Genomic DNA, 19,592 nt, shown 5'->3' with positions numbered 1-19,592 from the left:
GACCCGGCAGTTACTATCCTGGCTGGTTGGTTGGCACCGGGCACTTATTACTCCATTAGGACAATATCAGTTGCAATTACCCTCCACCACCATTTTGTCCCTCCCCAATTGCAACTAAGCATAAGGGACCCTGAAATGTGATCCCTCAAGCATGTATGGAGTGCCCCCCAAGAATTTGTCTATCACTGCTAGTAATAACTCCAGGACAATCAGGCTCCTTAATGCTGGGTCCAAGGTAACTGAGGCAGACCATCGAGACTGGTCTTATCTTGCAGCAGCATTGGTATCTTGGGCGGAACTGAGATTGAATGCGGGAGAGCCTGGCCTCCATGTCAACTGCCTGGCTTCCATCTAGGGGATCCACAATTTGTACCATGCCCAATGACAATTACTTGTATGTTCTATCATGGAACATCACAGGCCTGTGCAGCAAAATAGACAATTAGGATTGGTTGAAATTTGTTGCGCAATACAATGTATGTTGTTTCCAAGAAACTTGGCCCCTTGAGGGAGATAGTGTGGAAGGGTGCCTAGATTATAACATTCAGGTCACATGCCTAAAAAGGGGACACCCTTCAGGTGGGCTCACTATATGGGTGTCGTGCAAACTGAAATGTACGATCCAGCGACTGAGGGTAGCTATAATGTCTCCCAGTGTGCTGCATGTGAGACTCTAGCAGATGGGCCCCAACGCAACGGTGGTCGATATTGTAAATGTTTACATTCCCCCAGGGTGATCCCGTGTGGTGCAGGCGATCTGGTGGAACTTTATTTCTTACATTGCTAGTATCAGGGAGGATAAGGCCTTCCGCAAGCAGGTGGAGGGACAAAGGGGAGAAGTACACTGCTGATATGCAGGGATTTTAACAGACAACCCTCCAATGGCATTCTAAATAGTGAGGTTTTAATAAAAACAGTAGTTGTGGTATCCCTGAGTCGGCTTTAGGTAACTTGAAATGTACCAAGAAGGGTAGCGTGTTCTCTGAGCTCCTGATACACTATCAGCCACGCTTCATCAATGGCTGTACTTCCTCAGGTAGTGGTGCTAGGACTACTTTTAATAATGGGAAAAGCTTGTCAATTATTTAGTTTATTTTAATTAACATAGAGCGATGGGATCAAGTGCATGATTTGTCTGTTGTCAGTAGAGTGGAGAGCGACCACAATCCTGTGGTACTCTCCTTGAAAGTACACCTAGGGGGAAGTACCAACTATCTCAAGAGAGAGGAGCTATGGTCATGCGGTTGCTCCTTCTAACAACAGAAAGAGAATTAGATGGAGCAGTGAGAAAAACTCATGTGAACTCCCACTGTTAGAGTGTATAATGACTAAGGATGGTTCAGTTAGTTTAAATTCCCCCTCTGATTACATTGTAATTTTACAATGCTTATTATGGAATGGTTGTTGAGCTGAGTTCTATATGGTCTAGGCCTCTTGGCATCAATTCCCCTAGTACAATGGAAAGGATACAGAGTGCAAGGGAAAGCTGGTATGGCGATGAATGCCGTAGAATGAAGGGAGTTGTCTCCTAAGCGAGCTGAATTACAAAAGCATAGTGGTGAAAATAAATGCCTTCTGAGAGTCAAGAAGTCATGTTATCAATTGGAGCTCTGGGAGGAATTGAGGGTGGCCTCCTATGAAAAAAAATCCAAACTATTCTGGGAATCGGTATCTCGGATGGAGAAGGGTTCAATAAGTACCACAGAAACACATATCGGGCTTTCTGTCTGGATCACTCACTTCAGTGCACTTTATAGTCTTAGCCCCTCTCCTGGGGCCAGTCCGAGAGAGTGGTTCTGCTATGACCTGTGCAATTAATATTCTAGCACCTGAGGAGGAAAGAGCTATCATCGAAATGAAGAAGCACAAGGCCCCAAGCCCAGATTTGGTGCCTAGCGATGTATATCGAGAAGAAGCCCACTTGAGAGCCAGGATCCTCACTACATTTTTTAATGCAGCACTTGCTTGGAGTGCTGTGCTCCCTTCATGGTGCTCAGCCATTATTATTCCCATTTATAAGAAGGGTGATCGAGCCAGCCTGGCCCCATAGCCCTATCTACCTCCTGGATGTCACGGGTAAAATCCTAGGGAAAGTTCTTCTCCATCACCTCTATTTTCTTCTGTTTTGCATTAAATTTGATGCAGCATGAAAGCAATGGATCATTCCCCTTTTTAAACACTTTGGGGTAAGACTTGCTAAGTCAGCCATGGTGCTGTGCGTTAAATCTGACGCTGTCTATGTGGTCAATTGTGTAGCGTCTTTTCTATGGGCAGCATGGCCACACCTGGGAGAGCTCCCTGCAGTGCTAGGCACCAGTATACCTATATAGCAACCTTGGATTTGCACATATCTTATGCCGTTATATGCTGCTATCCCACTTCCCAATTGAAACCCTTTGCATCCCTATGCACTTGCACTTTTTATATGAAATAGGTGGTAGTGTCACATAGGTTTTCATGATCCTAATGAGACTACTGGATTAGGGCAGCCGAATCACTTGTATTGCGGGGGACTGAGTCTCATCCAACACCAGGTGACACCGGTGGGCCTAATCCGGGTTTTGTTCCGGCTAACTAGCAGTGCCTCATCTCCCCCCAAGAGCAGGGATGATTGGGCAACCGAGCACATGACACAAATGACTCCTCAGGGAAATCGTGGTCACTCAGATCTCATCCGTTTCACTCAGTTACATTAGTCTCACATATGCAAGGACAATCAGAGGAAGAGTATAGTTCAATAAGGTTTTATTGAAGCAACTGCATCTTAGATAATAAAGCATGTATTGCAATAACTAGGACGATGAAACATGACAGGATTAGAATTGTGACAAGGGGAGCAAAACACAAAAATAATGCTTTCATGTTGTCACTACGGTTTTTAAGAATGGTTCTTACCTAGACTATGGTAGAGCACAGCATGTTAAGCTCTACTTCTGCCCTTCAGGTTCCCCTGGGTAGACATCATCCCTCATACCTGAGCAAGAGGCCTGTAGTCTATATAAGCAGCTGCAGCGAAGCAATCAGCAATCAGCATACAGTCGTGGTCATCTGGCTGGAATCTCCCTCTAGCACACATGGGTTATAATAAAACAGTTGATGTTCCAAGAAAGGATCCCCACGTAAGAATGTGTATGTTTCTGTGAACATTAGAGACAAAGCGTACCACATTTGCCGGCAACCTATCTTACTACAGCCTTGAGAAAAGCACAGAGTGAAAGAAATGTCTTGTTTAAGAACGCAAAGCTGGCCTAGGCAAAGAACAGCTAGATAAAGAAAATAAAACAAGACCACAAATGTAGCTATTGTTAAAATAATAAAAACAAAGCTGAATAAAATATATCTTGGTTAAAGTGCATAGCGGCAAGCCTAGTTTGTTAAAATAATGTGAATAAAACTATAGCTAAAATGGCTGCACAACAGTAGAATGTCAATATGAGGATGGATTATTGCTCAAGCATGAGAGAGCCCCCTGCTGTGCTAGGCACTAGTCCATCCAGATAGCTACCATGGATTTGCACACATCTCAGGCCGTAATATGCTGCTATCTTTTTCTCCCATTCAAAACCCCTTTCATCCATATGCACTTGCACTTTCTGTGCGGCAGAATGTCAAACCGAGGAAGGATCACTGCTTTTGAATGTTCTCATGTAATTTAAGTGTTGGTGAGGTATGTGTTTCCTCTTGTAATTCTATGATTGGTTTGTATATTTTTATCATTTTATTGTATTGGTACACATTTAATAAATTGGTAATTCTATCTATGTTTTTGAAAGTGTTGGGAGGTAAAAAACAACCCTGAACTGGTTTGACTGAGCGAACAAGCAAGGCTGTCTTCAACTGGAGTGCATGAGGATGTTCTCCCACTCAGAAAGTTTCGAAAACATTACGTCAAATGGGGTTTTTACAATACTTTTCTCAAATACATGGCAAAAACGCCAAAGGTTCCGAAGGTGGACTCCCGAAATATTCTACTTTTTTCATAGTGTGGCAAAGAAGGCTGACCACCCAAGTGCTATTCTGGGATCACCAACCCAAAAATATTTTAAGGAAATGGGTTTAAAGTAGTGATTTTTTCCCACACACTTTCTCTAAGATTTAAGATGCCATACATAAAACAGGCAGTTCTGAAATGGACTTTCACATGGAAGCATTTTTCCCTTCTACATTTTTACTTCCTAACACTTTGCCTTCCTGTCCCTTCTTGATAGGTTCTCAGTCACCTGCTATGACTGAAGTTATTTTTCGAAAGTGCATGCTAAGAAAATAAAAATAAAATACGCAAATCTTTCAGCGTGACTCAAAAGAAAGCAGAGCTACACACAGCAGTACTGATTATTCAACAAATATTTGTGTTTTTGTGTGTCTTTCTGTGTGTCCGTATGTTTACAGAGACACGTATTCATTTTGTGACAAAACATCAGATTTTCAATTCATGAAAATTCAGGAATTTTGCTAATACAAGTTCATAATTTTCAAATAACAAACATAATTCTCCAAAACATAAGCTGATCACTTTCATGAAACAAAATAAATTTGTCCTTGTAGACACATTTTCATTTTTAGTAATTGCATGGCTGGTGCACTACTATCAGTTTGCCGTTTTCATCAAGCATCCATATGTGCTCCTGTCATAAAAGGAAAGTACCACCACCATGAGCCATGGATACACACGTAATACCTAGAATTACCAAAAATATGTTGCCAAAGAAAGGGTGGGTAGAGGGCACATCACCCTCACATGCATTCAAGATTTAGGGGGTCATTCTGACCCTGGCGGTCCATGACCGCCATGGCGGAGGGCAGCGGAAGCACCGCCAACAGGCTGGCGGTGCTTCCTGGGCGATTCTGACCGCGGCAGTAAAGCCGCGGTCAGAAAAGGGGAGCCGGCGGTTTCCTGCCGGTTTCCCGCTGGCCCAGGGAATCCGCCATGGCGGCGCTGCTTGCAGCACCGCCATGGGGATTCCGACCCCCTTCCCGCCAGCCTGTTTCTGGCGGTGTCCACCGCCAGAACCAGGATGGTGGGAACGGGTGCCGTGGGGCCCTCTAACAGGGCCCCACAAAGATTTTCACTGTCTGCTTTGCACCCGTCGCACGCCTGCAACTCCGCCGGCTCCATTCGGAGCCGGCTTCATTGTTGAAGGGGCTTTCCCGCTGGGCCGGCCGGCGGTCTTCTGGCGGTCGCCCGCCAGCCCAGTGGGAAAGCCGGAATGGCCGCCGCGGTCTTTTGACCTCGGAGCGGTCTTTCGGCGGGAACCGAATGACCGCCTTAATGAGGATGCTTTTCTCTCAAAATAAAATTCGTGTTTTGTGCAGCTCTAAGTTCTGCAATTTTGATGCCTCTAAGTGCTGTAAATAACAGGTATTACAGTTTACCAAACTCAGGGGGATGGAAGGTTGACTTGGTATGCCAAGATAATAACTAATGACTTAGAGGTTTTACAGTCTCATGCATAGTCCAAAACTCAGTAGCTGTATTTGGAGAGTTCTCTGTGAAAATTATCATCACCGTGGGACAGCCAGTGCTTGTAATTCAAGCACAAGGCACACAGCAGAACACTGCAATATCTCCATGTGCCCGAATGCCAGCTCTCCACATTTACCGAGGCCCACTCAAGGGTGGTGTGCATAACACTTTATCGTTCTCAGTGCCAGCTTGTGGGCAGGGGCGAGGAGAGCTGAAATCAGCCTACATGTCTTCGGGATACCAGGGAAAAGACTGGTTGTAAATCAACGAGCCCAGTCCTGTTCTTTAAATTAAAAAAACCTGACCTGTTTAGGGAGGCCACAATGAAATTAAGAGGAACCTGGCCCCTGTAGCCCCCGGGCTCTTCCCAGCTAATCTCCCCCACTCCCCAAAAACAATAAAGTGATAAATGCAATGCTTAATCTCAACCACTGGCAATTGCTCAGGTCAGTGCTTAATTTGTAAACAAAAACGTGCCGGTGCTCACAACCCTTTTAAACATGCGGCTTCTGTAATTAAATGTGGAAACACGAAATAGTGAGGCAGCTTAATCCTGAAGCCATCCCGGGCCTCAAGCCGCTCCCTGCCCCTTCAGCTCACTCTAGCAGCTTTCTGTTTTCTCCTTTTGTGACGCTTTTTCAATTTTTCCCTTCTTACGTCTTTCCCATATGTGTCTTTTGCTCGCAGCAAATGCTTGAGGAAGAAGAATAAGCCCCGGCCTGCAAAAATAAGTGCTGGTGTCCAGCACCGGATACAACAAGCACAAATTAAGCCCTGGCTCAGGTGCATCCCAATCCATTGTGTTTTTGGCCTTTGTATATGGCTGGGTCCAAACTGGATTGGCGTTGTGAGCAAAAAACTATGGATTCAGACCCAGATCTCTGACTAGAGGTCAATGTTTGACATTGTTCAGCATTCCATCCATCATCTGTTCTTTATGCTGCTTCCTTTAATGGCAGATGCATGGAAAGGTTTTCTTAAAGCCAACCAATCAGATCACAGTTCTTAGACCACCGACCCAAAATGGACAACATGAGCAAAAATCTCCCTCATCCCATCTGATTTCTATATTTTTTAAAGGTTTGGTTCTGTGGAAATTTCTAGAAGCCAGGTTTTAGGACCATCCATGGGCTAACAGCTATGCGGCTGTATTCTAGAGAGTGTCACGGGATTTCAACTAGAAGTGCATCCACTTTTTGCACAATCACAGGACTTTTGAATTTTAGAAGAGTGGCATAGACGCTTGTGCAGCCCCTTCTGTCATACAGATTGCACCGGGGCTTGTTCAGCACTGGCACAATGTTAAGGAAACACGCAACCAAGAAACGAAAAACAATTTTCAGCTGCACCTGCGTTGCATTACAGGTGCATACAAGAAAGAGATGGATGGAATGCTTGAATTAATCTCAGCCACTGGTAATTGCTCACCACATCCTAACTGAACAAAGGCTTCCTAGAAACCAAAACGCCATGTTGTTGTTTTGCACAATAAACACGGTGAACTGCATTTGGAATGCAGCATTTTCTTCTTTTGGAACTTGGGGCCATATTTATACTCTGTTTGCAGCAGATTAGCGTCATTTTTTTACGCAAATTCGATGCAAACATAACTCCATATTTATAGTTTGACGCCAGACCCGTCTAGCGCCAAAGTTATGGAGTTTGAGTCTTTTTGAATGTGAAAACCTATCTTGCGCTAATGACATGCAAGGTAGGCGTTCCTGTGCAAAAAATGACTCTAAGGCATGTGCGTCTTATTTATCCTCTGACGTCAAAATGACGCACAGGAGGAGGCGGGCCTTAAAACATGGCGCCCAGCCGGATTTGCGCCATTTTTTAATGCCTGGGTCAGGGCAGGCGTTAAGGGCCCTGTAGGCTCATTTCCATGGTCAGAGACCATGGAAGCAGTCCACAGGTGCCCTTCCCTGCACCCAGGGACACCCCGTGCCACCCTCGCCACCCAGGAAGGATACCCATGGATGGAGGGACCCATCCATGGTGAGTGCAGGTAAGTATAATTTTTTTATGTTTTTTTGGTGGCATGGGGGGCCTAACTTGGACCCCCTTACATGCCACTGTGCCCAATGGCCATGCCCAGTGGACAGAAGTCATTGGGCAGGGGGGCATGACTCCTGTCTTTGCTAAGACAGGAGTCATTCCCATGGGGGTTGTGCCTCAAAAAATGGTGCAAGTCTGGTTAGAGGCAATATTTTTTAATCTAACCTGACTTGCACCATTCTTTGGCGCACAACCCAGCGCCAGCTAACGTTATTCCATAAATAAGGCGCCCGACCGGCACGTTGGAATGGCTTTAGCCGGCGGTAAACTTTTTGACTCAAATCTGCCCAAGGGCTGATTTGCGTAAAAAAATATAAATATGGACCTTGAATTTATGTTGGTGTAGTTACCACAAACCGCTGCGAGCACTGGCGCCTGTAAGTGGATGTATTTGAAGACCTGTGTTGAGCCACTACTAATGTATTTTGCATGTATGCAGGTAAAAGAGTCAAATATATTTATGTCTTTGACACAGATATCAGCGTGTGGAATGTACAAGTCGCAGGTCGGAATCCTGAGTTACTCATGTAAGTATTCATTCTTTCCCAAATGATAAAATGAGTTTTCTTTTATTGCATGAAAGTAACATCCATTATTTATGGCCATCTGAAGCTGCGAGCCATTTACAAGATTTATATTAAAAAAGTAATTATTATAAAAATGAAACAAAAAGGCAGAGTATGACTTACTGGCCTATTAATTGGAGTCTGGCCTGATATTAGCACATCCTCTTCTTGCATATCTGCTACTTTCACTTGATGTCTGTCATCTTCTACAGCAAGTTGGTTCTTTGGTTTAACAGGAGTTCATATTGTTCATTTACGGATATACAATTTCTTGACTTTTGATAGGAAAAGAGGTAGCACTGAAGCATCAAGTGTAAGTGTGACTTTGCTGTTGCTAAGCAAAGGAGCAATCCTTCAAATGAAAGACAACGAGAGGACTAGATCTAATTGAACATGCATTGGCACAGCCAATAGGTCTGGACTGTAAAAGGTGTAGCTATTTGCCAATTGAATTCAAACACATACATCATTAGATATGCACGTGTATTGCTGGCAATCTTGCAAGCATGCACATGCACCATGACACACAGTGGCCATTTCTTTCAATTTTGCATATATATCATAACGGATAGCCACGTTAGACCCGTAAATTAAAACGAAAAGGTGAATGAAGAAGTAGGCTCCAGGAACAAAAAAAAGGTAAAAGATCAGTTTGCAGGTTCCAGGACCTATATTTAAAAAAAATCAATAAAAATGTTTAAAATGGGAGCAGTAATGGAGAATGAGAAGGAAGGCTGTAAAAAGAGAGTGCACAGGTAAGAGTAACACGCATGGGAAAGAGCAAGGAAAGACGTGTGCTCCTGTAGAGTACTGAATCATAAAGAAAAAAGAGTCCGATCAAGCCATCGGAGGAAGCATAAAACTCATCCAGTTGGAACACTCAGACTGAAATTACATGGCAAACAGAAGAGCAGGATGAAAACCATAAAATGAAACCAGGTAGCTTAGTCTAGCAACCAAGCCATGTAATCAAGTGTAATTCCATCACAACACCCATTGCATTTTGACGCTGCCCCAAATTTACGAGGAATCGTAAACCTGAGACAGCACCAAAAACATTACGGTACTGCAATGAGGAAAATACTTTTGTTTCTTCTCGTTTTTGCTTTTTCTGTGTGTTCTGCATTCTGCAACCATTATTGGTTGTTTATGTGCAAGAAGGGGCACATTCCTAGCCATAAACAATAATTCCCTGCAACGCAGGCACCCTTGTATTATGGTGCAAGAGATCCTGAGTTGGTACTAGGCAGCTAATTTTAATGCCAGTGCTGGGGAAAACACAGGGGTGCGCCATATTTTCTTAAATACGGTGCATCCCTGCGTTTCTGGAATGGTGCGGCGCTGCCAATTTTGCAGCAGCACTGCGCTGCGCCACTTCCTCGTACATGAAGCCCTAAGTATGTGTTATGTATTGGAAACAATAGGTCTGGCTACAGCTAGCTAAGGGAATTGTATCCGAGACCTAAAAAGCAATAAAAAGTCCCAGTAACATTCGTAATAATTTATTTCAATTGTTTGTATGGCAGAAAAACACAAGGAATCACCATGTTTCAAAACAAAAGGCAACCACATGACTATGACTGCTGAGATGGAACATAGAACACCGAGCAAATCATAAACTCGACTGAATGACAAGACAAGGACAACATCATGACACCTAATGACAGCTAATTAGGCAATGCAGGGAAACGTTTTAAAATAAACATTTACAATCACAATTACCGCAAGTTGTTTAGAGAAACAGATGGAGACCACCAAAAGGATAATTGAAACATTACTGAAAATGGTGTCGTTTGGAACTTTTATGGAACTGAACCGAAATACTTCCAAACTACAAACCGATAAGAAATTACTTTCAGAGTCTAGGCTCAAATACATATATTTGGATTAAAGGGATGGCGACCCTGCAAGGCGCATGTTGTTTGTCCTTTTAACCACCTTCTACAACATGAAATTAACTGCTGCTGGTAGGGAGCCTCCAATCCAAGTTAATTGTAGTATGGTGACCTACTTTTAGCATTTACTGTCTCCTACTGAATTGGAGTAAAGTGTACCCCTGACGATCATCTCGGGCTTTAATTGACCTCAAGGCATCACATAGGTGAGTCATTTAAACTTGAAGATGTTGCAATGTGAAATCATGGTTGTATATTATATCCCTGTTGCTAAGAAGGATGAGACCCCTTCCTTCTTTAGCACCAGTCTTCTTTTACCATGCTCTGGGAATGCACCCATGAACTAAACACAAGGCTTCAGGTGAGAACAGAATTATTGTAATGTTACAACTTATTCCGTATGGACCCAGACATTCCCATCGACCTCCCTCCCACTTTTTTCACGCTCTTTGGAACATTTTACTTTTTTAGTAGGATAACATTGTACATGGTAGATAGGATACCCCATGGAAAGTTTAGTTCAGATACCACTGACAACGATACTGCTGCTAAAGGTCTGTTCTGTTGTTCTGTTTCCCAGTGTTTTTGTATCCAAAATGGATGAATATTTTATTTCATTCTCGTAGGATATGTATCCTTTTGAAGATATTTGTAGCAACTATAAAGACTATTGAGAAAATCGCCCTTCCCCCAAACTTATCACCTTCTAACCGACTACTCACCTTCTCTCTATCACGTGTCTGTCAGCAAATCTGTCTTATATCATCTCAAGGAAGTTGGTAACGTACATCAAGCTATCTGTTCTGCTTTTTACATTTTAAACGGCAGTTAAAGAAAAGTTTAGAAAAGTAATGTTTTATGCTAAATGTATTTTTTTGTGCCAATAATAAAAGACTAGGAGACTGATTTAGATTTTGGCGGATGGGTTACTCTGTCACAACAGTAACAGATATCCTGTCTGCTGAAATATAAATCCCATAGGAAATAACAGGATTTATATTTCAGCAGACGGGATGTCCGCCACGGTTGTGATGGAGTAACCTGCCCACCAAAATCTAAATCAGGCCCTAAATCTGATAGACATTGACATTGTCATATGTCCAATATTCAGTACTTGCGCTCCACCAAATATTTAAAAGCCTATTCAAAAGCTGTCTTTTATAGTACATGTAGGGCCTAATAACGAGTATGGTGGTCCTAAGACCACCGTACTCGTGGTGGCGGGCCGATCGCCGCAATCTTGGCCGTCGGACCACCAGATTACGATCCTGGTGGTTGAACCGCCAAGAGACCGCTGCCACCGCTAAGATTATGGATCCCAACGGGTTAACGGCGGTGCAAGTCGTGGTCAAGCATGGCAGTGCCCATGGCTCCACCTCCATTGTGATTATGACTTGCTTTATCATCAGCCTTTTCATGGAGGTGTCACTGCCACGAAAAAGCTAGAGGAAAGGCAGAGATGGGCCACCGGGAGGCCCTTCCACTGCCCATGCCCATGACGTGGACAGTGCCGGACCCCCGTCCGCACACTCAGAATGCGCACTGTCTGCAATAGCAGCAGTGCACATTCTGAGTGTGCTCACTGCACAAACAGTATGACAGCATTGGCCTTGGCTCTCCCTGATAGCCGAAAACAATGATACCACATTGTCTGCGCCATCCGGCCTGGTGGGGAAATCATAATAAGGTGGTCGAGAGGCTGCTGGCTTAGTGGCGGCCTCTCAACAGTCACTGTGGCTGTCCGATGGTCAGACCACCACAATCACAATCACAATCATGGCCTTAGTAATACTACAATACTACTACTAAAGTACTACAAAATACTATTTACATACCAATGAGCAGAGGTATCTATCTCCACCTCTCCTATCTTTTAATTGTAGAAATCCCCACCTTGGCTGCAGAGATCTCTGCAACACAAGTATATCCTTTAATAGTAAATGTGGAAGGGACAGGGTGTGTGGCTGAAAACTGGGGAATGCTTACTATTAAATGGGAGGGGCTAGGGGACGAGTAAGGCAAGGTTATTGGAGGGCTAGGGTGGGACTAAGTGGAAGTTAAGTGGAAGTTAATAATGTTGTAACATTTTTATATTAGTCTACATTTTCAATAAATATATAAAACGCATTACTTTAATATTTAACACAAAAATAAACTTTTCCCTTTACTTTACCAAAAGGAAATCTCCAACCTGGAGGCGGTGATTTCCACCTAAATGTGAAAGTTTACAAGTAGTCCCTTTTCACTCAGCAAAGATACTCAAAAGTGTAAAGGTAAATTTACGTAGATTAACCCACATGTACGTTTACACTTGTGAATAGGCCCCCGAGTCTTTATTTAGTGGAAGTTCATTAGCAGAAATGTGTGAAAAGTAACACATGTATATTTGACTCTTGCTGCACAAACGTAAATTAAGATAAGCAAGGTGCAATATGGCTCACTAGTTAATTATCCATATGAAATTTCAGTAGTGTGGACAGCACCTTAAAACTAAATTGCAACTAATTCCTACCACAGTAAACCTCGAACTCAGCGCTTCCGATCAGAAATAAGCAAGGATCCCATGTGAATTGCATTTTTGCTGAAGAGTACACTAGGATCCTGGGCCATATTATGTGCAGTGCCTCTGGGGTGCAATTGGTGCTTTCTGTACCCCTAGTGGACGATGGTATTGCAGAAGGGGCTGCAGACACTTGTAAGGGCCTTTCTGTAATACAGATAGTGCCTTGCACATGTATCCCCACACTATCAACAAGCATTTGCAATGGAATAGGTCTCGCATTTGCTCGAGTTAGAGCTATTACCGTTGAAAACTCCTAACCAGACTGTTCTTGCCACATAAACGGAAAATTTAAAGTAAAACAGTTTCACATAAGCGAGTCTTTTCACAGCGCCATAGCGGCGATGAGCATCAGCGTGAAGTGACACACAAAAGGAAAAAGAAGTTCGCTCGCAGTCAAACTTATAAGCAAAAGTGCAATTAGCCATGTAACAGGGGTGATGGCCAAGGGGGTAACCAAACCTCCCCAACCATTTACCAATCTCATCAAAGGATTTTTGAAGGGCAAGCCCATGAACGAGTGGTAGTGATGGGCGTGAGGTGGGAATTGTTAAAAGCCCAGCTATATACCAACACATCGGAAAAGCAGCGTTTGCGCGCTGATATGCTTGACCTAAAAAAGGAGCATACCCTTATTTGCATGGGGGAGTTGTTGAATGAAATGCGCGAAACACTTTTCAGAGGCATGAGGTCAACGCAATCCACCTCCAAGGGAATCTCTGTCCCACTCAAATGTGCGGGCTGAATTGCTCCCACTCCGTGAAAGGAGAACTGGTTGCTTCATTCAGCCAGTCCATGTTTCACTAATATGCTATCTCGAGGCCACATTATCAATAATAGGGTGTAATGTTCCTATTTGCAAAGCAGCACACTTAGTTAAAGGGGAGCTGTGATCCAAACAGAGACAGCAAACACTTTCTGTAAAATAGCCCCGGATGTGAAAAGCCACAGAAATATGTTGGAGCACCAAAGATAGGGCGGAAATATTGGACCTCAATAACAGAAAAATTGGATCTGCTAATGCAGGCATGGGGAAATATCAATATGCTTATTTCTACCACCGAGAATATATTATTTCTGTAGAATGACCATTCAGCAAATCCCAATACAGGTTCCAGGGGATGGATTAAAGCAATATGTGCTTCTTTTCAGAGGCGCAGGGATAGCCATTCTAGCCCAATTTTCCATTTATCAGAAATGAACTTACTCCCTACACATGCAAACACATTATCTGCAAAAACATCCAACTCATGCATCACAAACTGATCTCATACAGATTGCAATGTCTCATTATCCAGTAAAACACCTTCATTCTCACAGAAAACACTACTCTGCCCACTCCCACTAACACAACCTGCCATCACCCACACAACACAAAACCACATTATACATTACTTTCAGCCATCCAGATACACACTCCCTGTTCATACAAACCAACAACACTATCCTCTATTTGCTCCACACAGACCCTCTTTCATCATGGCAATTCCTAAACCCAGCCTTCCAACACACCATCTACAAACGCCTTTCCCCTCTCTTCACCAATTACACACAACCATACAATCCTCACACTCCACTCCACCACACATATTGCCTCTTCCAGTCATCACAGCTAACACAAACTCCCCTGACACACATCCATCCCCTCTTACACACCTCATACATTCATCTCCAAAACACATCAACACCCCCTATAATACTCTAATTCCACTCACCAGCACTAACTCACATACAAATCCCTCACAGAAAACCACCCCATCCATTTCCCCTCTCACTCTTCCACAAAAACAATACAAACCACACACATCAGCACTTCAAATCAACATAAACTTTCATTATACTTATCGTCACATACACTCCCACCCTCATGACTACACAAAGAATACAAATCCTGTCCAATCTTTACCCCTACATTCTCACTCTTCACAAACATCTACCACAAGCACCACAACACAGCAACATTCATTCACCTGCATTTGATCCTTTGCACAATTTAGAGCCTTACATGATCCACATGCTCCTCCAACAGCCCTAACCCATACTCCTTCCACACTTAACAGACGCAAACAAAATAAACAACATGCCACTCTTAACAACTTCACATCCCCTTGTCTATTACATAGTAAGGCTACCCTACAAAAAACAGTACACTCTTCATGTCTCTCTCAGCCACCAAGTCCACCTCCCACACACACAGACCCAACAAAATGCCTCCTAAATCTGCTAGAAGAGGAAGACTATATTGAAAAAACAAGACTATTTTACCCTCACACAGTCACCACAACTAACAACACACCTGCTACAAGCTCAAAATATACTGCTCACCCTTCTCCTAAACAAAACAACACCGCCACTAACACACTTTTTCTAAACTGCCAGCACATAAATGCTTGGTCATTCTCAAAAAACAAGCACCACATCTACGACCTGCTCACAGACACACAACCTGACTTACTATTCATAACAGAATCATGGTTGGGAGATGACATGGCCCCAGTGTTGCATGAAGCCCTTCCCCCGGACTAACAAGCCATCACACAAAACCGTATAGGCACGAGAGGAGGTGAACTAGCTATTATTTTTAAACAGGCAATACATTTCAGTAAAACAGACAACATTTCCATACAAGGTTGTGAAGCCCTCCTCATCAGATGCCACCCTACTCCAACTTCCTCCTGTAACTTTCTCCTCCTTTATAGACCTCCAACTAACAACTCAACTTTCCCAGATGCTTTTCTAGATACATTCTTAAACCTTATTACATTATACTCAAACCTATGCATTCTTGGGGACCTAAACATTTGGTTTGACAAACCCAATATGCCACATCCAAAAGGTATCACCACTGGCCTAGTCGCATTGAACCTACATCAGATTGTACACAATCCCACACACATCGCTGGACACATCCTAGATGTCATTTTTGCTAAGCTTGAACTAGTTACCGTTCATAGCATCACATGGTCAGACCACCGTTTGATAACTTTCCGACATAAAACACCACAAATCAACACACCCCACAACTACTTACATACATGCACCTATCGACCTTAGCGCAAACTCAATTTTGATTACTTAGAAACACAACTAACAGCCAACACAGATCTAGATACAATTAATTCTGTTCCAAACCTTTATGAGTGGCTACAGGAAGCTTTTGATATCCTAATACCACTCAGAGAAACTAAACAGAACAAAAGAAAGCCAGCACCTTGGAGAAACACAGAACTTAAAATGGTAAAGCAACAAATCAGAAAATTGCAGCGGACCTGGTTCAAAACAAACAACAGTCAAGACAAACTGCAGCTACACAAACGTAACAGAATATATAAATCATCAATCAAAAAAGCTAAAAAAAGGTACTACTCAGACAGAAATCAAAATGCTAAATCTGCAACCAAAGAATTTTATAAAATTCTCAATGAATTTCTAAAACCTACATGCATGGAAGGAAGTCATCCCATTACTCAAGATTTAAAAATCAAACTGGCAGCTCATTACAATAACAAGGCAGACACATTGGACTCCTATTTAAAACAGAAGACAACCATCAGCACCAACCCCCTTCCTAAAATACCCTCTAAGAATAAACCAACCCAGCCTCTACAGTCCTTCAAACAAATATCACAAGGTGTATTTATGGATCTGGGTGGATTTGGTCAAAACAAGCAAACCTTCTGGTTGCCCTGCTGACCCTTGCCCACCACACATCTTCAAGAACATTATTTTTTCTACTTCTGCTGCCACAACTGTAAGAAGAATAATCAACAACTCTTTCACTACAGGAACTTTTCCTGTAGAGCTGAAAAAGGCATACATACAACCATTATTAAAGAAAACAAACCTAGACCGTCAGGATCCCCAACAACTACAGACCAATACACAAATGGACCTTTCCTGGGCAAACTGATGGAAAGAGCAGCATTCGCCCAGATGTCACAATTCATTTAAGACAATTCTATACTTTCAGACAACCAAACGGGACTCTGCCCAGGAAGAGGCACTGAATCTGCACTCTGGGATGATCTTAAAAACACAGAGGGTTATTCTAACTTTGGAGGAGTGTTAATCCGTCCCAAAAGTGACGGTAAAGTGACGGATATACCACCAGCCGTATTACGAGTTCCATAGGATATAATGGACTCGTAATACGGCTGGTGGTAAATCCGTCACTTTTCCGTCACTTTTGGGACGGATTAACACCTCCTCCAAAGTTAGAATAACCCCCACAGTCTACTGCAATGGAGTTGCTGCACTACTTCTCTTGGACCTCTCGGCTGCCTTTGATATGGTTGACTATGACACCCTAATTCAAAGACTCCACGAAGCCGAAGGGACTGCTCTCGACTGGATTACATCCTACCTTCAAAAAAGAACTAATATCCTCTATTCTCTCCCCTTCTCATCCAAACCCTACCTCACAAAATCATGGGTCCCCCAAGGTTCAATCATCTCACCTTTGCTTTTCAACATCTACATGATATCAGTACCAGAACTGATCAACGATGTTCATCTCACATGTTAAAACTATGCAGATGACACACAAATACTACTTAAATCAGAATGCCCCAAAAACGTTGAAAATTCACTAATCTTCAGTTGCCTCAGAGCCATTGATTAGTGGATGACTTGGAGCCATTTCAAACTAAATGCTTCCAAAACAGAAATTCTCCTATGTGGTGACTGGAAAAATTATGACCCACTGTGCGCCTTGCCTGACAATCTCAGACCACTTCCTCAATTATCAAAGGAAGTTAAAAACCTTGGACTCACCATGCACTCCAAGTTAACAATGAATGGCCAAGTGGAAAATTAGCACGAACAAGCTTCATCACCTCAAAACGATGCATCTTCCCCACCTCGGATTTCCACACAAGGTGCAGGCTACTAACTCGCTTGTACTATCCAAACTGGATTATGCCAATGGCCTCTACCATGGATCATCTCTATCTATTATGAAAAAACTACAACGTATTCAGGACTCTGCAGCTAGGCTACTGTTACATGTAAAGCCACAAGCCCACATCTCCCCTGCCTTGAGAGTACTACACTGGTTACCAGTTGCCAGAAGATGCACCTTCAAGCTGCTTTGTATTACCCACAAATCTATACATGGAACAGGACCGCTTTTTATCAGAAACAAAATAACCAAATACATTCAACAAAGAAACCTCCGCTCAAGATTGGCACCCCGCCTTAGAATGCCACCATACAAGAAAAAGACTATAGGTGGTACATCCTTCTCCGTTCAAGCAGCCAAACTATGGAATTCATTACCCCCAAATATAAGATCCACAGATAACTATCTTGTCTTCAGAAGACTATTCAAGAGTTGTCTCTTTTCTTTATAACAAGCATATTCAAACAACTATGGACTGCATATGCCTGTGTGATAAACATTTTGTATCTGATTATGTTTTTATTCTAGATATGTATAGTTCTTTAGGAGATAGGTGTCGCTACTATGTCATAACAATAAATTACACACATACTCTTTAAACCTGTTTAACTAATGTGTATTTACTCAAGGTTTAAATATGTATATGTATGTACACTTATGTGTGTATATGTGTGTGTATTCATTTGTGTATGTATGTGTTTATATATATACATATGTGTGTGTGTGTGTGTGTGTGTGTGTTATTCTATGCTTAACATGTTCAGAGGTCATTGCATAGCTCCTAGATAAGTTGTTATATTAGATACTTATGAATCCCTGCTCTCATTTTATATCATACTGATCAAATGTTTAATTATCATAACCATTTGGCTATTCAAAAATTGAGTAAAGATAAATAAATGTTAGAAAAGTACACTTATTAATTAACTTAAAATATTACAAATCTTGAAAGCCTGTGTTTATACAATACTACTTTTCTTCTCATATTATACCCATTATTATATTCCTTGAACATATATTCCCTTACTATGTATTTACATATCTAATTATTTATTACTCTAGTCATACTGTACTAGAGAAAAAAAAAAGAAAAAAAAATTCTATAAATAAAATTCAAATTATAAATAAATCGAAAAATATATACATTAATAATAATAAAGAATAAATACGTTAAATAAAAATAATGATCAGAAAATGTGTATATATATTTATATATATATATATGTTTATATATATATATATACACACATATATATTTATATATATACATAAATAAATATATATTTTTACTCTCTTGTAAGCTTTACTTTGTCTACCCATCACCATATGTCATGTCTCTATCAATCTATCCTCCATTCCCACTCTGACTCATCCCAAATCCATTCTACTACTTTCATCTCCTAAATAACCCTGCCTAAGCTCTTCCCTCCTCTTCCACATCTAACTCACCCAAACCTCAGTTTACTACCATGATCTCCCAAACAACCCTACTAACTTTTCTCTCATTTATCTCACCTTTAACTCATCCAAAACCCCTCCTGCTACTATGATCTCCCTAACCCTTTCCACAGACTATTCCCTCATCCACCCCCCCTTTACTTATCCCAAGCCTAAATCCTATTACTATAAACTCCCAATTAACACTTCTGGATTCTTCCCTCCTCTACGCCTCCATTACTCCAGTCAATCCAACTAACAAACTCACATATCCGCAGCTCAAATTAACTCATAATAATACTGAAACTGTACTCATATTTCCCTATACTAATCCACCACTAATTCCTTTTGGGTTCCAGAGTAGCGTGCTACTCGCCGAAAAGCACTTTGACACCTTGTCAGGGGTAGTAAGCGCTATATAAATACTATTACAATACAATACAACACAATACAATCATCAGATTGACTCAAACTGAGCCCTGTTCATTCACCAGCACAGTGATGTAGGGGTGCAAATCATTTTTGAAATAATGATTAGCAAAATAGTGGACTTTTGTCAGAAAAAGGGCATACAAAGAGTACAAACTTTTTAAATGAAGATGAATCTAGATGTTTTATAGACAGATCTTGCTATTCTAATGAGAATGCATTCAACTCAGTTCTCCATCTTCTTGTGCCTGGATATAACTGGATAACGTCATATTTAGTCAGA

The sequence above is a fragment of the Pleurodeles waltl genome, chromosome 3_1 (genome assembly GCF_031143425.1).
Source record: "Pleurodeles waltl isolate 20211129_DDA chromosome 3_1, aPleWal1.hap1.20221129, whole genome shotgun sequence".
Classification (NCBI taxonomy): Eukaryota; Metazoa; Chordata; class Amphibia; order Caudata; family Salamandridae; genus Pleurodeles; species Pleurodeles waltl.
Note: the sequence above shows the minus strand (reverse complement) of the source record.